This window comes from Pseudophryne corroboree, chromosome 11 (genome assembly GCF_028390025.1).
Source record: "Pseudophryne corroboree isolate aPseCor3 chromosome 11, aPseCor3.hap2, whole genome shotgun sequence".
NCBI lineage: Eukaryota > Metazoa > Chordata > Amphibia > Anura > Myobatrachidae > Pseudophryne > Pseudophryne corroboree.
Window position 1 is genome coordinate 334,626,229 of NC_086454.1, and position 27,119 is coordinate 334,653,347.

Below are 27,119 nucleotides of genomic sequence, written 5' to 3' on the forward strand. Positions count from 1 at the left end.
ATAAATTTAAAAAGTGTCCCAATTTCTGATTGATACGTTAGGTACATATCCAAAATATATCACCATGATGACAGAAGTTAATTTTGGTGCATGGTTTTCCAAATGGAGTCAGAATTGTGTATTTCTGTATATGAATAAAATGTACGCCCTGGACCCTCAATTTTGATCAAAAATCTAAATTTCAAAAGTGTCCCAATTCCTGCTTTAAACTTTAGGTACATATCCAAAATGTATCACCAAGGTGACAGAAGTTAATTCTGGTACCTCATCCTTCCATACCACCTACACCCTGCATACCACCTATTCCCTGCTTACCACTTACTCACTGCATGCAACCTCCTACCTCCATACCACTTTCTGCCTGCATACCACCTCCTCCCTCCATACAACCTCCTCCTTGCATACCACCTCCTGCCCACATACCACCTCCTCCCTGCATGCCACCTCCTGCCTTCATATCACCTCATTCCTGTATACCACCTCCTGCCTCCATACCACCTAACCCCTGCATACCACCTCCAACCTTCATACTACCTCCCCCTGCATACCGCTTTCTGCCTCCATACCACCTCCTCCCTGTATACCACCTCCTGCCTTTATACCACCTCCCCCCTGCATAACACCTCCTGCCTCCATAACACCTCCTCCCTGCATACCACCTCCCTCATGCATACCACATCCTACCTCCATACCACCACTCCCCTGCATACCACCTCCAACCTGCTTACCACCTCCTGCCTCCATACTGCCTCCTCCCTCTATACCACCTCCTCCATGCATACCACCTAATACCACCTCCTCCCTGCATAACACCTCCTGCCTCCATAACTCCCCCTCCCTGCATATCACCTTCACCATGCATATCACCTCCTGCCTCTATACCATCTTCTCCCTGCTTACCACCTCCTCACTGCATACCACCTCCTCCCTCAATACTAGCTCTTCCCTGCATACCACCTCCTGCCTCCATACCACCTCCTCCCTACATACTGCCTCCTCCCTACATAACACCTCCTCCTTGCTGTCTGCATATACTAAGATGTGCTGCCATGTGTTGTGTAAAAGTAAGAAGGGGGGACACCATCTATAAGTGTATCTGTGTGTAGCTGTATGTATATGTGAGGCTGTGTGTGTGTGTGTGTGTGTGTGTGTGTGTGTGTGTGTGTGTGTGTGTGTGTGTGTGTGTGTGTGTATGTGTTTGTGTGTATATATGTGTAGCTGTGTGTATAAGTTTGTGACTGTGTATAAGTGTGTGGCTGTGTGTATATGTGTATATGTGTGTGGCAGTGTGTATATGTGTGTGGCTGTGTGTATAAGTGTGTAACTGTGTGTGTATAAGTATGTGGTGGTGTGCATTTATGTGTGGGTGTGAGCATTTATGTGTGTGTGTGTGTGTGTGTGTGTGTGTGTGTGTGTGTGTGTGTGTGTGTGTGTGTGTGTGTGTGTGTGTATAAGTATGTGGCTGTGTGTATAAGTGTGTGGCTGTTTGTATATATGTGTATAGGTGTGTCGGTGCATGTACAGTATGTATAGAGTATACTGTATGTTTATCACTATGTGTGACCGTTTGTATATATGTGTGTGTGGCTGTTCTGCGCATGCGTATGCGGCACAATGCGCACGTGTGATGTACTATTACAACGAATTATGTAGTTTCACCCAAGGTCCAGTGATGCTTTTCAGTCGCACTGGATGCCGCAGAGTGATTGACAGGAAGAGGGCATTTATGGGTGTCAACTGACCGTTTTCAGGGAGTGTCCGAAAAAATGCAGGCGTGCCAGGAAAAATGCAGGTGTGGCTGGCCGAACGCAGGGCGTGTTTGTGACGTCAAAACAGGAACTGAACAGTCTGAAGTGATCGCAAGCGCTGAGTAGGTTTTGAGCTACTCTAAAACTGCACAAAAAAACTTTGTAGCCGCTCTGCGATCCTTTCATTTGCACTTCTGCTAAGCTAAAATACACTCCCAGTGGGAGGCGGCATAGTGTGTGCACGACTGCTAAAAACTGCTAGCTAGTTGCTGTTTGTAATGTATGTGATTGATTGTACATATGTATGGGGCTATGTGTGTGTGTGTGTGTGTGTGTGTGTGTGTGTGTGTGTGTGTGTGTGTGTGTGTGTGTGTGTGTGTATGCTTATAAGTGTGACTGTATGTATGTGTGCTCCCGTATGTGTGTGACTATATTTGTACTGTATGTGTACAGTACATGTATATGTATGTGTACAGTACATGTATATGTATGTAACTATGTATATGTATAAGTGTGTGAAAATATGTGATGCAGTCACGGGGAGAGTGGCCCGGCAGAGGATATCCCATTGCATGATGCAGGTCATCTTGAGAGACATCGACTGCTCAGTGGAACTTCAGCAGGTGTCAGCCCGAAGCACTATATGCCTCTTCCTCCTCCTCCTCCTCCTGGTCAGTGGACTCCAAGCCAGATCACTGCAGCCAGGTACCGTGAACTGTAAGAGCAGGTAGGAGATTGGGGGAGAGGATACCTTGGTAGAGCACTGATTCCCAGGACTCCGCAGGGTGGGTTAGTAGGGCGGGTGTAACACACAGCCACCATGTCAAACTGCCTTTGCATCTCTTCAAACTGTGCTGCAGCTCTCCCTTTGTGACCTCTTCTTTCTACATTCTGTTCTCTATATAGCTCTTTGATCCCAGCTATCTTTTCTCTTTGTTTCCTATTATTCCTGTTCTCTGACTGCTGTCTGTTACTTTCTGTTCCTCTGTCTCTATTTCTCATACACACCCTCTCTGTACTATATTGTACCTGGACTGTACTCTCCGGATTCAGTATAATTTGCTGATGGACGCGATGCCGGCTGTCAGTATACCAAGAGCGGCATCCTGTCCATCAAAATACCAACAGCCCCCCATTAAGCCCCCTACCCTCACATTTTCCCCAACCCTTACTCACCCTGCTTGGTGCCTAACCCTCCCCGCTTGGTGCCTAACCCTAACCCTCCCTTCCCCGCTGCCTAAACCTAACCCTCCCCTGTAACTAACCCTAACCTTCCTATTCCTAAACCTTAACCCCCCTTTTAATAGCTAATCCTAACTCCCCTCCCCACCAGGGCCGTCTATTCGTATGGGCTCAATGGGCACTTGCCCAAGGGCCCCAGTAGTATAAGGGCCCTATGCTGATAGTTGAGGGTCTGCACTTTCCAGGGGAACCAGATTTTTGAAAATCATCTCTGGGGAACCAGAGATATCCAACTTCAAAGCAGTGGTCCCCATCCGAGCCTGTTAATTGCTCTTCCCCCCCAGATATCTTGGGATCTGTCTGACTTAGAGTAGTTCTGAGGGTATGTTCCAAAAGCTGGGACTCTCTCCTTTCACTGGACACAGGCAGTTTGTCTCTACTATGCCCAGAACCAGAGATATCAGCCTTCCAGCAGCCGGTCCCTGCTCCAGCTCCACATGCCTAATATGCAGTTTTATAATTTCATTGGTGGATTGCTCTGGCTCCTGATCTCTGATCCCCAAGTCCCCAGTACTTACTGAAAGGTGGGATTCTCTACTTTTATATCCCATTGAAAGCTAAGAAATCTATTTCCAGGACTTTGAGATATCTGCAATCAAGCAAGCTGCCCTTTCACCAGAAAATTATGAATATTAAGCCCACTCCACTATCTACCCCTCCCCTGCGTATTAAACACCCCCTACAACCCTGGAAGTCAAGTACTGGGGCCCTTTCATTCAGCGCAGTGCCCCCTTCTACAGTTTAGTGTTCTCCCTCTCACCGCATCTCCCACCATCTGTGCAGTAAAGGAGTAATTAGCAGAAATTACTGCTCCAGGTCCTACATGCTGAGTGAAAGATAGAACACCCACTACTGCCCGCAGGTCATCAAAGCTGCCGCTGATAGCACCCCCCACCCCTACTGCTGGAGGATGGGTAGGGGCCACAGTACACTGCTGTGCCCAGGGGCCTACACTGCTGTTAAGACGGCCCTGCTCCCCACCCGCTGTGGGATGCGAAGGATCAGAAATTCCGGGTATCAGTATTTAGACGCCGGGGTCCCAAGTCCTGTCCATCACTATGCAGCCTGATATCCCACTACTATGTCCTTACCCCACTGTACCTGCACTCACTTCATCCCACTACTATGTCCTTACCCCACTGACCCTGTACCCACTGCTCCCACTACTATGTCCTTACCCCACTGACCCTGCACCCACTGCTCCCACTACTGTGTTTTTACCCAAAGCCCTGCACTCTATACTGTTCCCTAACCACCTATCTCAGTACCTACTACAGTATACTTATCCCCCTAAGCCTGAACCGAATACTATGTCCTTACCCCACTGACCCTGCACCCACTAATTCTACTACTGTGTCCTTACCTTTAACTCTGCATTCTATACTGTACATTAACACCCTATTTCTGCACCCACTACTATATGCTTATCCCCCTAACGCCTTCCTATGAGACTGCTCCCCGTCTGTGATGCGCCATGCCACATTGGTTGGGGGGGTCAACAGATAAAATGTTGCCTAGGGCACCAAATTGGTTAGGGACGGCTCTGTGTGTATATGTATGTGTGTGTGTATGTGTGATTGTACTGTATGTGTGTAGTGTATGTACAGTGTGTGTGTGTGTGTGTGTGTGTGTGTGTGTGTGCGTGTGTGTATGACTGTGCATCCTAATGTGTGTCAGTGTACGTGACATTACGTGTGTAAGCGTCACTGCTACAGGGGGCATTATGTGTGCAAGCATCACTGGTACAGGGGGTGTTGCATGTGTTAGCGTCACTATTACAGGGTACGTTGCGTGTTTAAGCATCACTGGTACGGGGGGCATTGCGTGTGTAAGCATCACTGGTACAGGGAGCGATGCATGTGTAAGCGTCACTGCTGCAGGGTGTGTTACGTGTGTAAGCATCACTACTGCAGGGGGCGTTACATGTGTACGTGCCACAACTACAGGGGGCGTTGTGTATAAGCAGCACTACCACAGGGGGGTGTTACATGTGTAAGCGGCACTAATACAGGGAGCATTTTGTGTAAAAGCATTATGTGCGCTGTCCCTTTGTACATTATGGGAGGGAGCAAATTTATAGTTTGCAGGGGGGCACCGAACACCCTAGCACCGACCCTGCACCTACCCACTGCATACAACCTCCTTCCTGCATACCACCTCCTGCCTACATACCAGCTTTTCCTTGCTTACCACACCCTTCCTGCATACAGCCTCCTCCATGCATACTGCCTCTTCCCTGCATACAATCTCCTGCCTCCATACTTCCTTCAGCCTCCATACCACCTCCTCCCTGCATACCACCTCCTGCCTCCATACCAACTCCTCCCTGCATTCCACCTCCTCCGTGCATACCACCTCCTCCCTCCAAAACACTTCCTACCTGCATACCTCCTCCTCACTCCATACCACCTCCTTCCTGCATACCACCTCCTGCCTCCATACCACCTCCTTCCTACATACCACCTCCTGCCTACATACCAGCTCCTCCTTGCTTACCACATCCTTCCTGCATACAGCCTGCTCCATGCATACTGCCTCTTCCCTGCATACAACCTCCTTCCTCCATACTTCCTTCAGCCTCCATACCACCTCCTCCCTGCATACCACCTCCTGCCTCCATACCAACTCCTCCCTGCATTCCACCTCCTCCGTGCATACCACCTCCTCCCTCCAAAACACTTCCTACCTGCATACCTCCTCCTCCCTCCATACCACCTCCTTCCTGCATACCACCTCCTGCCTCCATACCACCTCCTGCCTCCATACAACCATCCCATACCACCTCCTGCCTCCATACCACCTCCTCCCTGCATGTCACCTCCTGCCTACATACCACCTCCGCCCTGCATATCACCTCTTCCCTGCATACCACCTTGTTCACAGTGGGATTATTATATTGGAAGTATAGTGAGAGTCAGGAACACTAATACAGTTTAACAATAATTTATTTACAATATCATTGACAATAATTAAAATATACTTATCCACATTCTAGTCAGATTGCTTAGATTTTAAGCAGCGATCGCTCCGTGAGTACCCCCTTTACAACACAAATACAGTATATGGCTATGTGTACACATTTTATACATAGAAGACAAATAGTTAGCTGTAGGTCAGAAATCAATACTGTTACAATCTACCCTTGGCTTTTATGTATTATTAAGTGTTATGGTGATATTGTCCAATATTATCATACTGACCCATCAACCTGAGTATCAAAACCTCTTTGCATTCTATATAACCTTACAGCATTTAAACAATAATAGAAATACTATTTTGATCATAGTATACATAATAATTATAGAAAATAAATAAAAATTAAAACCATTAAAAACATTACATAAACTATGGTGTGTATAATAGTTCCAAACTTTTGATCAGTCAAATTTCCATCCTTCCTCCCATTGGCTCAACTCTCTCAAGCTAACAGGAGTAGCTACTGTATATATGCAAAAGTTTTTGATGAATTTGGGAGTGCGGATCTAATATTCTTTTTCTTCCAAACCGAATCCAATCCATAGAGTGATCTACAGGATCTTTTTACATTTGCTTTCAAAGTTAAGGTCTGGTCTGCTGTATGCTATTCAAACACGATCCAAAGAAAACAAAAAGATGAATCCAACTATCATCAAGGATGTGCCTGATTCATAGCACCATACTCCTTGGTTAGGGCAAGATTCCCTCAGGCCGGCATATAACTTGGTTCAACCTATTGGGAAAAATAAACAAGTGTTAAGTTTCTTATCAGCATGCCCTGGGATACAAATGATAGGCAGGAAAATACACTGGGTTAGCATCACCTTCAACCAGAACATAGTATGTTTTTCCTTGCCCTAATGCTACTATCTCCCCCTTTTTTTCCTAACCTGGTTGTCACTATTGTTCTTATCAATTGGGAGCTTATACTTATCTCTGACTATGACACAGTGAGGTGGCCTGGGTGGCATGGGCTCTAACAATCTCTAAAAGGGGGTGGTTCCTGTAAGGACCCTTTCTTTTTTTTGAATAGAGTATTTTTATTCAACAAGGATAAAATCGTTACAGACATTTCAGTGTACACTGGGAACTTCAATTATTATTACATAATATGTTCACGCCCATATCCTTCTCAAACAATATATATAATGCATGATGAAGCTGGTAGTCGCTAGACCGTATATTGGGGGTCATTCCGAGTTGTTCGCTCTGTATTTTTCTTCGCATCGCAGCGATTTTCCGCTAACTGCACATGCGCAATGTTCGCACTGCGACTGCGCCAAGTAAATTTGCTATGCAGTTAGGTATTTTACTCACGGCATTACGAGATTTTTTCTTCATTCTGGTGATCGTAGTGTGATTGACAGGAAGTGGGTGTTTCTGGGCGGAAACAGGCCGTTTTATGGGAGTGTGTGAAAAAACGCTACCGTTTCTGGAAAAAACGCGGGAGTGGCTGGAGAAACGGAGGAGTGTCTGGGCGAACGCTGGGTGTGTTTATGACGTCAAACCAGGAACGACAAGCACTGAACTGATCGCAGATGCCGAGTAAGTTTGAAGCTACTCAGAAACTGCTAAGAAGTGTCTATTCGCAATTTTGCTAATCTTTCGTTCGCAATTTTGATAAGCTAAGATTCACTCCCAGTAGGCGGCGGCTTAGCGTGTGCAAAGCTGCTAAAAGCAGCTTGCGAGCGAACAACTCGGAATGACCACCATTGTCATTCTGCATATATCAGGTTCTCTGAAGTCTGCAATCAAATGTCAAACACATACTAACATTTCTTGTTTTCTCCCCGAAATACTACAATAACCCCCCCCCCCCAACTATAAGGCCTGATAAAGCCTACAAACCATAAACAGAGCAAATCAAAACAACTCCATCTAGCCTAGAGTCATACAGTTGTGCGAGGCGAGGTGCGTAATCCCTATAGTGTGTAATACGGGAGAGGAGCCTGGCTCGTCCCCCCGGGACCCAGGCAGCTGGGCTGTCGTAGAAGGCGTGCGGCATGTCAATTAATTAATTCTTTAAATTCTAAATTCTAAGGGCAGGGGAAGAATATGTAGAATTAATCCAATAGGACCATATCTTCTCATGTTTAGGAAGGGCATTATTTTTCATATAGATATACCGATCCTTCAGTACTGTGTCATTCACCAGGGCCTTTAAAGCAGACATCGTAGGGGAATGTGGGGCCATCCATGTCCGCGCAATACACACCTTGGCGAGGGTGCAGATACTGCAAGCATATGAGTCCTCCCACCTAGACCCAGATTCAAGTCCCCCCATTCCCAGGATGCAAAATCCCGGAGTCAACATTCCTCTCGGTATCCCCGTACGTTCCAGAATCAACCAGACCCCAGCCCAAACTGTAAGGACCCTTTCATTAAAACAGCATACTGCCTCCTGAAGGACACTGTCCCAACCCTTTAAAGTGTGCATGGGCATTCTATTGCATATTTGTTCCTTAAGGAGGCCATTCATTTTTCCTATTAATCGTGCTGCATTTGGATAAAATGAAGTATGGTACACCCAATACACATGGTTCTCCTTTGCCCAATCATAGGTTCTTTCTGCTCCACTATGTCCACATTTTTCATGCACCCCAGGCTGTATATGTCAATTTTTTGATCTTCCTCCACTGGGGATTGAGTGGCTGATTTGATTTGTACAAGGGCATCAGCTGTGTCATTAGGTAAGAAACTTGTGTGTGCATTTACATGAACAATTGAGATAGACCTGGATGAGTTGTAGTTCCAAATTTGATTCCATATTTCAGGCCCACCCCATAAAGGCTTGGAATGGGTTCTCCAATCTCCTGCTTTCCATGAGGGCATCCAAATAGTGAGACATTTATACGGGGCCCAACTGTCAGTGTAGATTAACCAAAGACCATCTACCATTGTAGAAGCATCAGTACAGCTTGCAGTTCTGTATTTTGGCTGGGTCCCCCTTCACCATTCACTTATAGAACTTCCTCCAGTACAGATTGGAATGCTGTGGCAGTCCAAGTTCGGCCCATTTGTGTCAGGGTAGAGGAGCTGTCTGTAAACCAAGCAATCTTCTGCTCTTCATCTGTTAAACTGGAGTAATGTTCATCAGTTGAAACTGGAGATTCTTCTTTCAATGGTGGAGGTAGCTGTTCAGTGCTATCGTATTGGAAAGTAACAATTCCTGTAAGGTGGCAGGTGACTTGAGATGGCTCTTGAGAAGCTACTCCTCCCCTCTCTAAGTATCACTTCCAGTTCTGTACCACGGGCTTCCATGCAACAGCAGAACATGATTCAAATCCTTCTTGCCTCAGCCATCCTGCAATAGGGAGGTCTGTACATATTGCAATTGGCTGTTGTTTGGTTGTGCTCTCTACATGTTGGAGAGCAGTATATGCAGCTAGAAAAGTATTTTCTAAGGGAGAGTATTGTCTTTGTGCTGAGGAAAACTGCTTTGACCGGAATCCAATGGGCTTCTTCTTTTGTCCCTTGATTGCATTTTCCTGCCATAAGCCCCGAGCCGTTCCATGCTCTGTGGTAGTTACATCCAGAAAGAATGGCTGATCTGACTGTAGTGTACTCAGAACATTATGCACCGTGATAGCTTGCATTGCAATTTGAAAAACCTCTTCTTGTTCAGCAGACCACATAAATTCTTGACTGTCTGCTGCAAAGGGTACAAAAAATAAGATTTTACTCACCGGTAAATCTATTTCTCGTAGTCCGTAGTGGATGCTGGGGACTCCGTAAGGACCACGGGGAATAGCGGCTCCGCAGGAGACTGGGCACAGCTAAGAAAGAATTAGGACTACCTGGTGTGCACTGGCTCCTCCCACTATGACCCTCCTCCAGACTTCAGTAAGGATACTGTGCCCGGAAGAGCTGACACAATAAGGAAAGGATTTTGAATCCCGGGTAAGACTCATACCAGCCACACCAATCACACCGTATAACTCGTGATATTATACCCAGTTAACAGTATGAACATAACAGAGCCTCTCAACAGATGGCTCAACAATAACCCTTTTAGTTAACAATAACTATATACAAGTATTGCAGACAATCCGCACTTGGGACGGGCGCCCAGCATCCACTACGGACTACGAGAAATAGATTTACCGGTGAGTAAAATCTTATTTTCTCTGACGTCCTAGTGGATGCTGGGGACTCCGTAAGGACCATGGGGATTATACCAAAGCTCCCAAACGGGCGGGAGAGTGCGGATGACTCTGCAGCACCGAATGAGAGAACTCAAGGTCCTCCTCAGCCAGGGTATCAAATTTGTAGAATTTTGCAAACGTGTTTGCCCCTGACCAAGTAGTAAAGTTGTAAAGCCGAGACCCCTCGGGCAGCCGCCCAAGAAGAGCCCACTTTCCTCGTGGAATGGGCTTTTACAGATTTAGGCTGTGGCAGGCCAGCCACAGAATGCGCAAGCTGAATTGTGCTACAAATCCAGCGAGCAATAGTCTGCTTTGAAGCAGGAGCACCCATCTTGTTTGGTGCATACAGGATAAATAGCGAGTCAGTCTTCCTGACTCCAGCCGTCCTGGAAACATAAATTTTCAAGGCCCTGACTACGTCCAGTAACTTGGAGTCCTCCAAGTCCCTAGTAGCCGCAGGCACCACGATAGGTTGGTTCAAGTGAAAAGCTGATACCACCTTAGGAAGAAATTGGGGACGAGTCCTCAATTCTGCCCTATCCATATGGAAAATCAAATAGGGGCTTTTACATGACAAAGCCGCCAATTCTGACACCTGCCTTGCCGAAGCCAAGGCCAAAAGCATGACCACTTTCCACGTGAGATATTTTAAATCCACGGTTTTGAGTGGCTCAAACAAATGTGACTTTAGGAAACCCAACACCACGTTGAGGTCCCACGGTGTAACTGGGGGCACAAAAGGAGGCTGAATATGCAGCACTCCCTTGACAAATGTCTAAACTTCAGGCGGTGAAGCCAGTTCTTTTTGGAAGAAAATCGACAGAGCCGAAATCTGGACCTTAATGGAACCCAATTTTAGGCCTATAGTCACCCCTGACTGTAGGAAGTGCAGAAATCGACCTAACTGGAATTCCTCCGTTGGGGCCTTCCTGGCCTCACACAACGCAACATATTTTCGCCATATGCGGTGATAATGTTGTACGGTTACATCTTTCCTAGCTTTAATAAGCGTAGGAATGACTTCCTCCGGAATACCCTTTTCTTGTAGGATCCGGCGTTCAACCGCCATGCCGTCAAACGCAGCCGCGGTAAGTCTTGGAACAGACAGGGCCCCTGCAGCAGCAGGTCCTGTCTGAGCGGCAGAGGCCATGGGTCCTCTGAGATCATTTCTTGAAGTTCCGGGTACCAAGCTCTTCTTGGCCAATCCGGAACAATGAGTATAGTTCTTACGCCTCTTCTCCTTATTATCCTCAGTACCTTGGGTATGAGAGGAAGAGGAGGGAACACATAAACCGACCGGTACACCCACGGTGTCACTAGAGCGTCCACAGCTATCGCCTGAGGGTCTCTTGACCTGGCGCAATATTTTTCCAGCTTTTTGTTTAAGCGGGACGCCATCATGTCCACCTGTGGCCTTTCCCAACGGTTTACAATCAGTTGGAAGACTTCTGGATGAAGTCCCCACTCTCCCGGGTGGAGGTCGTGCCTGCTGAGGAAGTCTGCTTCCCAGTTGTCTACTCCCGGAATGAACACTGCTGACAGTGCTAACACGTGATTTTCCGCCCAACGGAGAATCCTTGTGGCTTCTGCCATCGCCGCCCTGCTTCTTGTGCCGCCCTGTCGATTTACATGGGCGACCGCCGTGATGTTGTCTGACTGGATCAGAACCGGCCGGTTTTGAAGCAGGGGCTTTGCTTGACTTAGGGCATTGTAAATGGCCCTCAGTTCCAGAACATTTATGTGTAGGGAAGTCTCCTGACTCGACCAAAGTCCTTGGAAGTTTCTTCCCTGAGTGACTGCCCCCCAGCCCCGAAGGCTGGCATCCGTGGTCACCAGGACCCAGTCCTGTATGCCGAATCTGCGGCCCTCTCTGAGATGAGCCCTCTGCAGCCACCACAGCAGAGACACCCTGGTCCTTGGAGACAGGGTTATCAACCGATGCATTTGAAGATGCGATCCGGACCATTGGTCCAACAGGTCCCACTGAAAAGTTCTGGCATGGAACCTGCCGAATGGAATCGCTTCGTAGGAAGCTACCATCTTTCCCAGGACTCGCGTGCAATGATGCACCGACACCTGTTTTGGTTTCAGGAGGCCTCTCACTAGAGACGACAGCTCCTCGGCTTTCTCCTCTGGGAGAAACACTTTTTTCTGGACCGTGTCCAGAATTCGGCCATTACCTTGGTAAATACCCTCGGTGCCGTGGACAGGCCGAACGGCAACGTCTGGAATTGGTAATGACAATCCTGTACCACAAATCTGAGGTACTCCTGGTGAGGATGGTAAATGGGGACATGCAGGTAAGCATCCTTGATGTCCAGAGATACCATGTAATCTCCCTCTTCCAGGCTTGCAATAACCGCCCTGAGCGATTCCATCTTGAACTTGAATTTTTTCAAATATGTGTTCAAGGATTTCAAATTTAAAATGGGTCTCACCGAACCGTCCGGTTTCGGTACCACAAACATTGTGGAATAGTAACCCCGTCCTTGTTGAAGTAGGGGCACCTTGACTATCACCTGCTGGGAATACAGCTTGTGAATTGGCTCTAACACAGCCTCCCTTTCTGAAGGAGTCGTTGGTAAGGCAGATTTGAGGAAACGGCGGGGGGGGGATATCTCGAATTCCAGCCTGTACCCCTGAGATACCACTTGAAGGATCCAGGGATCTACCTGTGAGCGAGCCCACTGATTGCTGAAGTTTTTGAGACGGCCCCCCACCGTACCTGGCTCCGCCTGCTGAGCCCCAGCGTCATGCGGCGGACTTAGCAGAAGAAGCGGGGGAGGACTTTTCTTCCTGGGAAGTGGCTGTATGCTGCAGCTTTTTTCCCCTACCTCTGCCTCTGGGCAGAAAGGACGCGCCTCTACCCCGTCTGCTCTTTTGGGGGCGAAAGGACTGCACCTGATAATACGGTGCTCTCTTTGGTTGTGAGGGGACATGTGGCAAAAAAGCCGACTTCCCAGCTGTTGCTGTGGAAACTAAGTCTGAAAGACCATCCCCGAACAACTCCTCACCCTTATAAGGCAAAACTTCCATGTGCCTTTTGGAATCTGCATCCCCTGTCCACTGCCGGGTCCATAACCCTCTCCTGGCACAAATGGACAGTGCACTTATTTTTGATGCCAGCCGGCAAATATCCCTCTGTGCATCTCTTATGTAAAAGACAGCGTCTTTAATATGCTCTACGTTTAGCAATATAGTGTCCCTGTCTAGGGTGTCAATGTTCTCTGACAGGGAGTCTGACCATGCAGCTGCCGCACTGCACATCCATGCTGAGGCAATAGCTGGTCTCAGTATAATACCAGTGTGTGTATATATAGCTTTTTGGAGAGCCTCCTGCTTTCTGTCAGCAGGTTCCTTTAGGGCGGCCGTATCTTGGGACGGCAGTGCCACCTTTTTTGATAAGCGCGTAAGTGCTTTATCCACCTTAGGGGGTGTTTCCCAACGTGTGTCACGATCCGGGTATCTGGACGCCATTTCTTACCCATCAGATGTCTCCTAAGGCTGGCTCAGCGCTCCAGGACCGGATCCCATCTGTTATCCTGATATTTACATTCCTGTATCCTCTCCTGTCACTCTGAGACGCTGTCACAGTAAACGCCATATTACACCTGGCATGGCGTCTCCCGCGGCCTCCGCCGCCGTCCCTGAGCTTCTGCATGCAGAGTGTCTGAGTGGCGATTACGTCAGCCGCGGCCTCCGCTGTGTCCGCGTGGTTGGATGTGCACCTGTCAGCTTGGCGCCTCCTGTCTCCGGTGGCCGGCGCCGCCATTACTGTTTTCATTACCACATGGATTACAAACCAAACTTCCCTCCAAGTGTCTGCATGGGCGCAGCCATCTTGGATTCTGTCAGCTGATCATTTCCACCAATCTGTTCTCAGTATTGATAATCTGCATAATTGCCTAGCCAATCCCTTCCTTGCTGCAGGTATAAATACACTGTGCCTGAGCAAGGAAGGCGTCAGTGCTTTGGTTGTCAAACCTAGTTCCTGTTTGTCTCTCTCCTGTGATTGTCTTCCAGGTTCCAGCTCCTGTCTCAAGACTTCCACCATAGAGACCCGCACCAGCATTCCACCTGCGGTGTAGCCTGACTCTCTGATCCATTGTGGATTCATCTGTTTCCAGCTTCAACATTACCTGCTTCCAGCCCAGCTTCCAGCAGAGTACAGCTTCTCTTAAAGGGCCGGTGTCCTTTCTACACTTTACCACTCTCCACCGGTAGTATTATTTCTCCGCTCTCAAACTCTACATTTTACTCATATTGCATCACTCTCAAGCTTCATTTATTATTTAACTGGTTCCAGCCAGTATCCACTCCGTGTTAACAACAGTCTGGTTCCAGCCAGTATCCACAGCAGCTGTTTTATCTTCAGCAACCCAGCTTTTCCTGGAACACCAGCTGGTACAATCCTGGGTTATCTCCATTGCTACAGTCGGGCCTGGTAAGGACTTTCCATCTAGAAGATTATAAGAACTATCTCACACTACCAGTGCCCTGTGGCTCCTGCCACCCTGTAGTACCCAGGAACTGTATTTATTCTTTGCTGACTTTTATGTTTTCTTTTACTGCTGCTGTGTTGCGGAGTTGTCATAATAAACATCATTGACTTTTATCCAAGTTGTCGTGGTCACGCCTTCGGGCAGTTATTATTCATGTTACTTACATGTCCAGGGGTCTGATACAACCTCCCAGGTTCCGGTACATCTCAGCCCCTACAACTGAGGCTGCCTCCCGTCAGCTCAGGCCCTCAGTTGTGACAACGTGACCTATCCTCTGGCGGGAAAGGGTACGCCATTAGTAATTTTTTTGAAATTACAAATTTTTTATCAGGGGAAGCCCACGCTAGTTCACACACGTCATTTAATTCTTCAGAAGGGGGAAAAACTACTGGTAGTTTTTTCTCCCCAAATATAATACCCTTTTTTGTGGTACCTGGGGTCACCTCAGAAATGTGTAAAACATTTTTCATTGCCTCAATCATATAACGAGTGGCCCTATTGGACATTACATTAGTCTCTTCGTCGTCGACACTGGTATCAGTATCCGTGTCGACATCTGTGTCTGTCACCTGAGGTAGCGGGCGTTTTAGAGCCCCTGATGACTTTTGAGACGTCTGGACAGGCACGGGCTGAGAAGCCGGCTGCCCCACATTTGGCATGTCGTCAAATTTTTTTATGTAAGGAGTCGACACTTTCGCGTAATTCCTTCCACAAGTCCATCCACTCCGGTGTCTGCCCCGCAGGGGGTGACAACACATTTATAGGCACCTCCTCCTCCTCCACATAAGTCTCCTCATCAAACATGTCGACACAGCCGTACCGACACACCGCACACACACAGGGAATGCTCTGACAGAAGACAGGACCCCACAAAGCCCTTTGGGGAGACAGAGAGAGAGCATGCCAGCACACTCCAGACCGCTATATAATACAGGGATTAACTAAATTATATCCCCTATAGCTGCTATATATGTATTTTGCGCCTAAATTTAGTGCCCCCCCCCCTCTCTTTTTTTACCCTTTTCTGTAGTGTAGACTGCAGGGGAGAGTCAGGGAGCTTCCTTCCAGCGGAACTGTGAGGGAAAAATGGCGCCAGTGTGCAGAGGGAGATAGCTCCGCCCCTTTTTCGCTGACTTTTCTCCCACTTTTTTATGGATTCTGGCAGGGGTATTTATCACATATATAGCCTCTGGGGCTATATATTGTTATATATTTGCCAGCCAAGGTGTATATATTGCTTCTCAGGGCGCCCCCCCCCCCCCAGCGCCCTGCACCCTCAGTGACCGGAGTGTGAAGTGTGTATGAGGAGCAATGGCGCACAGCTGCAGTGCTGTGCGCTACCTTGGTGAAGACTGATGTCTTCTGCCGCCAATTTTCCGGATTCTTCTTGCTTCTGGCTCTGTAAGGGGGCCGGCGGCGCGGCTCCGGGACCGAACACCAATGGCCGGTTCCATGCGGTCGATCCCTGTGGAGCTAATGGTGTCCAGTAGCCTAAGAAGCCCAAGCTACCACCAGTTAGGTAGGTTCGCTTCTTCTCCCCTTAGTCCCTCGCTGCAGTGAGTCTGTTGCCAGCAGATCTCACTGTAAAATAAAAAACCTAACATATACTTTCTTTCTAGGAGCTCAGGAGAGCCCCTAGTGTGCATCCAGCTCGGCCGGGCACAGGATTCTAACTGAAGTCTGGAGGAGGGTCATAGTGGGAGGAGCCAGTGCACACCAGGTAGTCCTAATTCTTTCTTAGCTGTGCCCAGTCTCCTGCGGAGCCGCTATTCCCCATGGTCCTTACGGAGTCCCCAGCATCCACTAGGACGTCAGAGAAACGAAAGCATTTCCTAAATCCACCCTAGCATGTAAGGCTATTTGTCCATTAGTGTTTGAGATTTGGTCCACCAAAGTTATCATGTAAGGTACTGCTGCAGCCAAGGGTGGTGTCACTTTGTTTAGTCCCCAAGAGTCAATTGACAGTCTGTATGAGCCATTTGGCTTTTTCACAGGATACACTTGATCATTATAGCTTTATGCTTCATGGAATACTCCATCTTGTAGCAGAGCCTGAACAGTGTCCCCAATTTCCTTCAAACCACCTTGTATGTGGTATTGCTTCAGGTTAGCTGGCTGTGCAGGAGAAGGTATGTGTATGGGTGACCATTTTGTACTCCCTCTAACTACCAGCTTTAGTGCAGAAACCGTGAAGGCTCTTACAGAACCCCCAAAAACATAATTACCAGAGGATGTGTCTATGGACTGTCCTCTCAAGATATCCATTCCAATTATGTTGTCGGGAAGCTCAGAAACCAACACTGAAGCATCAAAGTAGGGACCATCCCCTATTTGGAGTCTGCACTGCATATGGGCAGCGAAAGTCTTCATACCTCCTAGTCCCTCTAAAGCAACCCATGTATGTTTGCCTGATGTGGTGTCATATAGGATGCCTGCTCGATGAAATAGGGAAACCTCAGCACCAGTATCGAGCAGGGCTATGCACTGTGTTTGTGTGTCTTTATTCCACTGCATGCTAACATTAGCAAAAGGGCATCAGTTCCGGTGTTTCATTAAAGAAATACTGTAGGGAATCTGCTTCCCGGCACCTGCCTCCCCTTCATAGGGGCTGTGACATTGGCCAGAGGGAAGTCCCAGTGTTCCCACTCCTCCCTTAGCATTTCCTGTGCCTCTGCATAAGGGCTTTTGGCTGTGGAGGTAAAGGGTTGTGTAAGCTGTACCAGCTCTCCCTCCCACATTTCATTATTTTGTCTACTAGCTGATTCACTTTTGAGCTTAGACTGAATCATTTTCCACATTTCAAACATAGCATCATTTCCAATGCCATCAATCTTAACTTTTGGGACCCGGCATTCAACAGATAAAAAAAAAAAACATTTGGTTATGTGTACGCCTGTATCTATTGGGGGTCTATCATGCCACATCTTGTTTTTGTACTGGGTAGCAGGGGTGGCCAGCGCCCTAGCTTGGACTACTTTGTCTGGAGCTACTCCCTTTGGTTGCAACAAACTCATCTGTTCTAACACAGTAATCATTTCAAACACAGTAACCTGCTTAGCTGTGCCAGGTGAAAGAGTGAACAAAGACATTCTCAAATGCAGTGGGGCTGATTGTAGAAAGAAAGACATCATACGCTGTGTGACATGGGTCATATCATGACCTTCCCAATCAACTTCAACCTGTCTCCCCACCCACATTTTTCTGAAAAGCATTCATACATGCCAGCACTCTCAATCGTTCAATCCCTGCACACAAATCTGGCCAAGGGTCAAGGGGAATGAGATCAGAGGGATGGTCATACACAGAAGCTATTGTCTCTCTCACCCTATGCAACAAAGAACAGGCGTATTTCAACTTTGTGATTTTGTTGCCGTCTGACTTGTGGATCTGCACAAATGGAACCCAGCCCCAATGCTTCAGTGGTGTTTAGCATAATAGAGTCTCCTCCATTATCCCATATCTGTAGGACCCATTGCAAAAGTCCCTGTCCCTTGTGCTGCCTTTATTTTGCAACCAACTCAGTAATTTCACTAGGGGTATAATTTAGTGATGAGCGGGTTCGGTTCCTCGGAAACCGAACCCCCCCGAACTTCACCCATTTTACACGGGTCCGAGGCATACTCGGATTCTCCCGTATGGCTCGGTTAACCAGAGCGCGCCCGAACGTCATCATCCCGCTGTCGGATTCTCGCGAGATTCGGATTCTATATAAGCAGTTGCGCGTCGCCGCCATTTTCACTCGTGCATTGGAAATGTTAGGGAGAGGACGTGGCTGGCGTCCTCTCCGTTTATTAATCTTGAATTCTTGATGCAAAAATATTTGTGCTTATTGCTTAATTGTGGGGACTGGGGAGCAGCTGTATTATATAGGAGGAGTACAGTGCAGAGTTTTGCTGACAGTGACCACCAGTATACGTTGTCTGCCTGAAAAACACTCCATATCTGTGCTCAGTGTGTTGCATATATCTGTGCTCACACTGCTTAATTGTGGGGACTGGGGAGCAGCTGTATTATATAGGAGGAGTACAGTGCAGAGTTTTGCTGACAGTGACCACCAGTATACATTGTCTGCCTGAAAAACACTCCATATCTGTGCTCAGTGTGCTGCAGATATCTGTGCTCACACTGCTTAATTGTGGGGACTGGGGAGCAGCTGTATTATATAGGAGGAGTACAGTGCAGAGTTTTCCTGACAGTGACCACCAGTATACGTTGTCTGTCTGAAAAACGCTCCATATCTGTGCTCAGTGTGCTGCATATATCTGTGCTCACACTGCTTTATTGTGGGGACTGGGGACCACCAGTATATTATATAGGAGGAGTACAGTGCAGAGTTTTGCTGACAGTGACCACCAGTATACGTTGTCTGTCTGAAAAACACTCCATATCTGTGCTCAGTGTGCTGCATATATCTGTGCTCACACTGCTTTATTGTGGGGACTGGGGACCAGCAGTATTATATAGGAGGAGTACCAGGGCCGTTTATAGCCAATTTGGCCCCCAGTGCGAGATTTAAAAATGCGCCCCCGACAAGGGTGTGTGGCCTCATTAAAATGGGCGTGGCTTTGTTAAGGTGGGTGTGTCCTCATCTGATCTCATCATCACAGCCACCACAGGATAAAAAAAAAAAGTCCTCATTTTACACATTACAGCAGGCACGCGACCCCATTTTACACAGCACGGCAGGTACGTGCCCCCATTTTACACATTGCGGCAGGCACATGCCCCCATTTTACACATTGCGACAGGCACGTGTCCCCATTTTACACAGTACAACAGGCAAGTGTCCCCATTTTACACAGCACGGCAGGCAAGTGTCCCCATTTTACAAAGAACGGCAGGCACGTGCCCCCATTTTACAAAGTACGGCAGGCACGTGCCCCCATTTTACACATTGCGGCAGGCACATGTCCCCATTTTACACATTGCGGCAGGCACATGTCCCCATTTTACACATTGCAACAGGCACGTGTCCCCATTTTACACATTGCGGCAGGCACGTGTCCCCATTTTACACATTGAAGCAGGCACGTGTCCCCATTTTACACATTACGGCAGGCACGTGTCCCCATTTTACACATTGTGGCAGGCACGTGCCCCCATTTTACACATTGCGGCAGGCACGGGTCCCCATTTTACACATTGCGGCAGGCACGTGTCCCCATTTTACACATTGCGGCAGGCACGTGTCCCCATTTTGCACATTGCGGCAGGCACGTGTCCCCATTTTACACATTGCGGCAGGCAAGAGTCCCCATTTTACACATTGCGGCAGGAAAGTGTCCCTATTTTACACAGTACGGAAGGAAAGTGTCCCTATTTCACACAGTACGGCAGGAAAGTGTCCCTATTTTACACTGTACGGCAGGAAAGTGTTCCTATTTTACACAGTACGGCAGGAAAGTGTCAAGTGGGGGGGGGGGAGGGAGAGGGAGGGGGGAGAGAGATGAACAACTTACATGTGAAGATCTCCCCGCTCCTCGCGCCGGCCGCCGGCGCCTCCTCTTAACAGCTTGCTTGGCTCCCCCTCCTCCTTTTTCCCGAGTACTCCTGCTCGGGGGGCGGAGTTTCGCGGATTGACGCTGTTGTGTCGTGACGTCATGACGCAACCGCGTCATACCGCGAAACTCCGCCCCCCGAGCAGGAGTACTCGGGAAAAGGGAGGAGGGGGGAATCTGAGACCCGTAAAGTGCCGCGGCGGGCGCCCCGTGCGGTTGCGCGGCGCGCCCGCCGCAAGAAACGGCACTGAGGAGTACAGTGCAGAGTTTTGCTGACAGTGACCACCAGTATACGTTGTCTGCCTGAAAAACACTCCATATCTGTGCTCAGTGTGCTGCATATATCTGTGCTCACACTGCTTTATTGTGGGGACTGGGGACCAGCAGTATTATATAGGAGGAGTACAGTGCAGAGTTTTGCTGACAGTGACCACCAGTATATATAGCAGTACGGTACGTAAGGCCACTGCTCTACCTACCTCTGTGTCGTCAAGTATAATATCCATCTAGATTCTATACCTGTGGTGCATTTTAGTTTTGCAGTTTGCTGACAGTGACCACCAGTATATATAGCAGTACGGTACGGAAGGCCACTGCTCTACCTACCTCTGTGTCGTCAAGTATACTATCCATCTAGATTCTATACCTGTGGTGCATTTTAGTTTTGCAGTTTGCTGACAGTGACCACCAGTTTATATAGCAGTACGGTACGGAAGGCCACTGCTCTACCAACCTCTGTGTCGTCAAGTATACTATCCATCTAGATTCTATACCTGTGGTACATTTTAGTTTTGCAGTTTGCTGACAGTGACCACCAGTATATATAGCAGTACAGTACGGAAGGCCACTGCTCTACCTACCTCTGTGTCATCAAGTATACTATCCATCCATACCTGTGGTGCATTTCAGTTGTGCACAGTATATATAGTAGTAGGCCATTGCTATTGATACTGGCATATAATTCCACACATTAAAAAATGGAGAACAAAAATGTGGAGGTTAAAATAGGGATAGATCAAGATCCACTTCCACCTCGTGCTGAAGCTGCTGGCACTAGTCATGGCCGAGACTATGAAATGCCATCAACGTTGTCTGCCAAGGCCGATGCCCAATGTCATAGTAGGGAGCATGTCAAATCCAAAAAACAAAAGTTCAGTAAAAGGACCCAAAAATCAAAATTGAAAGCGTCTAATGAGAAGCGTAAACTTGCCAATATGCCATTTACGACACGGAGTGGCAAGGAGCGGCTGAGGCCCTGGCCTATGTTCATGGCTAGTGGTTCAGATTCACATGAGGATGGAAGCACTCATCCTCTCGCTAGAAAAATGAAAAGACTTAAGCTGGCAAAAGCACAGCAAAGAACTGTGCGTTATTCTAAATCACAAATCCCCAAGGAGAGTCCAATTGTGTCGGTTGCGATGCCTGACCTTCCCAACACTGGACGGGAAGAGCTTGCGCCTTCCACCATTTGCACGCCCCCTGCAAGTGCTGGAAGGAGCACCCGCAGTCCAGTTCCTGATAGTCAAATTGAAGATGTCACTGTTGAAGTACACCAGGATGAGGATATGGGTGTTGCTGGTGCTGGGGAGGAAATTGACAAGGAGGATTCTGATGGTGAGGTGGTTTGTTTAAGTCAGGCACCCGGGGAGACACCTGTTGTCCGTGGGACGAATATGGCCATTGACATGCCTGGTCAAAATACTAAAAAAATCTTCTCTTCGGTGTGGAATTATTTCAACACAAATGCGGACAACAGGTGACAAGCTGTGTGTTGCCTTTGTCAAGCTGTAATAAGTAGGGGTAAGGACGTTAACCACCTAGGAACATCCTCCCTTATACGTCACCTGGTCCGCATTCATCAGAAGTCAGTGACAAGTTCAAAAACTTTGGATGACAGCGGAAGCAGTCCACTGACCACTAAATCCCTTCCTCTTGTAACCAAACTCCTGCAAACCACACCACCAACTCCCTCAGTGTCAATTTCCACCTTACACAGGAAAGCCAATAGTCCTGCAGGCCATGTCACTGGCAAGTCTGACGAGTCCTCTCCTGCCTGGGAATCCTCCGATGCATCCTTGAGTGTAACGCCTACTGCTGCTGGCGCTGCTGTTGTTGCTGCTGGGAGTCGATCGTCATCCCAGAGGGCAAGTCGGAAGACCACTTGTACTACTTCCAGTAAGCAATTGACTGTCCAACAGTCCTTTGCGAGGAAGATGAAATATCACAGCAGTCATCCTGCTGCAAAGTGGATAACTCAGGTCTTGTCAGCCTGGGTGGTGAGAAACGTGGTTCCGGTATCCACGGTTAATTCAGAGGCAACTAGAGACTTGTTTGAGGTACTGTGTCCCCGGTACCAAATACCATCTAGGTTCCATTTCTCTAGGCAGGCGATACCGAAAATGTACACAGACGTCAGAAAAAGAGTCACCAGTGTCCTAAAAAATGCAGTTGTACCCAATGTCCACTTAACCACGGAAATGTGGACAAGTGGAGCAGGGCAGACTCAGGACTATATGACTGTGACAGCCCACTGGGTAGATGTATTGCCTCCCGCAGCAAGAACAGCAGCGGCGGCACCAGTAGCAGCATCTCGCAAACGCCAACTCGTTCCTAGGCAGGCTACGCTTTGTATCACCGCTTTCCATAAGAGGCACACAGCTGACAACCTCTTACGGAAACTGAGGAACATCATCGCAGAATGGCTTACCCCAATTGGACTCTCCTGGGGATTTGTGACATCGGACAATGCCAGCAATATTGTGCGTGCATTACATCTGGGCAAATTCCAGCACGTCCCATGTTTTGCACATACATTGAATTTGGTGGTGCAGAATTATTTAAAAAACGACAGGGGCGTGCAAGAGATGCTGTCGGTGGCCCGAAGAATTGCGGGCCACTTTCGGCATTTAGCCACCGCGTGCCGAAGACTGGAGCACCAGCAAACAGTCCTGAACCTGCCCTGCCATCATCTGAAGCAAGAGGTGGTAACGAGGTGGAATTCAACCCGCTATATGCTTCAGAGGATGGAGGAGCAGCAAAAGGCCATTCAAGCCTATACATCTGCCCACGATATAGGCAAAGGAGGGGGAATGCACCTGACTCAAGCGCAGTGGAGAATGATTTCAACGTTGTGCAAGGTTCTGCAACCCTTTGAACTTGCCACACGTGAAGTCAGTTCAGACACTGCCAGCCTGAGTCAGGTCATTCCCCTCATCAGGCTTTTGCAGAAGAAGCTGGAGACATTGAAGGAGGAGCTAAAACAGAGCGATTCCGCTAGGCATGTGGGATTTGTGGATGGAGCCCTTAATTCGCTTAACCAGGATTCACGGGTGGTCAATCTGTTGAAATCAGAGCACTACATTTTGGCCACCGTGCTCGATCCTAGATTTAAAACCTACGTTGTATCTCTCTTTCCGGCAGACACAAGTCTGCAGAGGTTCAAAGACCTGCTGGTGAGAAAATTGTCAAGTCAAGCGGAACGTGACCCGTCAACATCTCCTCCTTCACATTCTCCCGCAACTGGGGGTGCGAGGAAAAGGCTAAGAATTCCAAACCCACCCGCTGGCGGTGATGCAGGGCAGTCTGGAGCGAGTGCTGACATCTGGTCCGGACTGAAGGACCTGGCAACGATTACTGACATGTCGTCTACTGTCACTGCATATGATTCTCTCACCATTGAAAGAATGGTGGAGGATTATATGAGTGACCGCATCCAAGTAGGCACGTCAGACAGTCCGTACGTATACTGGCAGGAAAAAGAGGCAATTTGGAGGCCCTTGCACAAACTGGCTTTATTCTACCTAAGTTGCCCTCCCTCCAGTGTGTACTCCGAAAGAGTGTTTAGTGCAGCCGCTCACCTTGTCAGCAATCGGCGTACGAGGTTACTTCCAGAAAATGTGGAGAAGATTATGTTCATCAAAATGAATTATAATCAATTCCTCCGTGGAGACATTCACCAGCAATTGCCTCCAGAAAGTACACAGGGATCTGAGATGGTGGATTCCAGTGGGGACGAATTAATAATCTGCGAGGAGGGGGATGTACACAGTGAAAGGGGTGAGGAATCGGAGGAGGATGATGAGGTGGACATCTTGCCTCTGTAGAGCCAGTTTCTGCAAGGAGAGATTGATTGCTTCTTTTTTGGTGGGGGCCCAAACCAACCAGTCATTTCAGTCACAGTCATGTGGCAGACCCTGTCGCTGAAATGATGGGTTCGTTAAAGTGTGCATGTCCTGTTTATACAACATAAGGGTGGGTGGGAGGGCCCAAGGACAATTCCATCTTTCACCTGTTTTTTCTTTCATTTTTCTTTGCATCATGTGCTGTTTGGAGACAATTTTTTTGAAGTGCCATCCTGCCTGACACTGCAGTGCCACTCATAGATGGGCCAGGTGTTTGTGTCGGCCACTTGTGTCGCTTAGCTTAGTCACACAGCGACCTTGGTGCGCCTCTTTTTTTCTTTGCATCATGTGCTGTTTGGGGACTATTTTTTTGAAGTGCCATCCTGTCTGACACTGCAGTGCCACTCCTAGATGGGCCAGGTGTTTGTGTCGGCCACTTGGGTCGCTTAGCTTAGTCACACAGCGACCTTGGTGCGCCTCTTTTTTTCTTTGCATCATGTGCTGTTTGGGGACTATTTTTTTGAAGTGCCATCCTGTCTGACATTGCAGTGCCACTCCTAGATGGGCCAGGTGTTTGTGTCGGCCACTTGTGTCGCTTAGCTTAGTCACACAGCGACCTTGGTGCGCCTCTTTTTTTCTTTGCATCATGTGCTGTTTGGGGACTATTTTTTTGAAGTGCCATCCTGTCTGACACTGCAGTGCAACTCCTAGATGGGCCAGGTGTTTGTGTCAGCCACTTGGGTCGCTTAGCTTAGTCACACAGCTACCTCATTGCGCCTCTTTTTTTCTTTGCATCATGTGCTGTTTGGGGACTATTTTTTTGAAGTGCCATCCTGTCTGACATTGCAGTGCCACTCCTAGATGGGCCAGGTGTTTGTGTCGGCCACTTGTGACGCTTAGCTTAGTCACACAGCAACCTTGGTGCGCCTCTTTTTTTCTTTGCATCATGTGCTGTTTGGGGACAATTTTTTTGAAGTGCCATCCTGTCTGACACTGCAGTGCCACTCTTAGATGGGCCAGGTGTTTGTGTCGGCCACTTGGGTCGCTTAGCTTAGTCACACAGCTACCTCATTGCGCCTCTTTTTTTCTTTGCATCATGTGCTGTTTGGGGACTATTTTTTTGAAGTGCCAGCCTGTCTGACACTGCAGTGCCACTCCTAGATGGGCCAGGTGTTTGTGTCGGCCACTTGTGTCGCTTAGCTTAATCACACAGCGACCTTGGTGCACCTCTTTTTTTCTTTGCATCATGTGCTGTTTGGGGACTATTTTTTTGAAGTGCCATCCTGCCTGACACTGCAGTGCCACTCCTAGATGGGCCAGGTGTTTGTGTCGGCCACTTGTGTCGCTTAGCTTAGCCATCCAGCGACCTCGGTGCAAATTTTAGGACTAAAAATAATCTTGTGAGGTGTGAGGTGTTCAGAATAGACTGAAAATGAGTGTAAATTATGGTTATTGAGGTTAATAATACTATGGGATCAAAATGACCCCCAAATTCTATGATTTAAGCTGTTTTTGAGGGTTTTTTGTAAAAAAACACCCGAATCCAAAACACACCCGAATCGGACAAAACATTTTCAGGGAGGTTTTGCCAAAACGCGTCCGAATCAAAACACAGCCGCGGAACCGAATCCAAAACCAAAACACAAAACCCGAAAAATTTCCGGTGCACATCACTATAATTACGGATATCTGTGGTGGTGGTGGTGTCATTACCCTCTTTTTCTGACTTCTCAGCCTCACTCTCTGCACTGTTTGGTGCAGAGTTACTGGACACATTTCTTCTATCTTTTTTCTGCTTCTCACGTGAGATTACTTTGGAGATGGTTACTGGGCATAATTTTCCGCCATTCACCTCAAACTCAATCCCATCATCTGTGAATTCCTCTGGGTCTATTCTACACAGTCCATTCCAATTGTTTCCTTCTACAACAGTTCTAACAAGTAAAGGGTCAAATGTCTGCCTTCCCCTGTTCAATTGTTTCTGGTTCAATACATTTACAACATATTGGGTGGCATTATCTTTTACAGTTTCAATCTCTTTTCCCTGATCTCTAATATATGTACGTAAAACAGCTAATTGTTCTTTCAATATAGTGTTTTCATCAGTTAACTTATACCCCTTTTCCACTTCTGTAGCACGGGTCGCAGCCGTGTCGCCTGACACAGCTGCGACCCGTGCTACAGCCCCCTTCCCACAGCGCTCACAACCCGGCATATTGCCGGGTTGGTGACGCTGCTTCTGACGTGGCAGGGGCGGCGCTGGAAGATCACATGATCTCCCAGCGCCGCCCTCCCGTACACAGTGAACGGGAGACGTGTCGCCTCGACACGGCTCCCGTTCACACTAGACAGCTAGCTGGGTTGAACTAGCTACCCGGGTAGGATTCCCCGCGCATTTACCCGTGTTTAAAAAAGCTAGTGGAAAAGGGGTGTTAACCACTTCTTCCTCTGTTGCAAACAAAGCCTGAGCACACATAGATAATACATGAGCACATTGTACTCGTTCCCCTTTTGTCATTTTACTTAAATCAATATTTACCACAGCATTTCTGGGGTACGCTTAACGGACCAAGGTAACATATTTGCATGCTTCACGCATACATGGGGTCCAATGTCCATATTTTGACACCCATGATGGTAAAGTTACACCCTTAACTTTATCAGTTTTAACCTTAAACCATGCCATCATTTGGTTGATTTATACAAACCAGTTTTTTTTTATAAGCACTCTTATATATCGTGATCCTGTATTTGATCACACATACACTGATTTATTTATCTAAATCACAAAACCTCTCTAATATGGATGAGACAGAGGGAAACATACAGGACAGACGAACATACACTGTGATTTCTTACTGCTAAATCACAAAACCTCTCATATGGA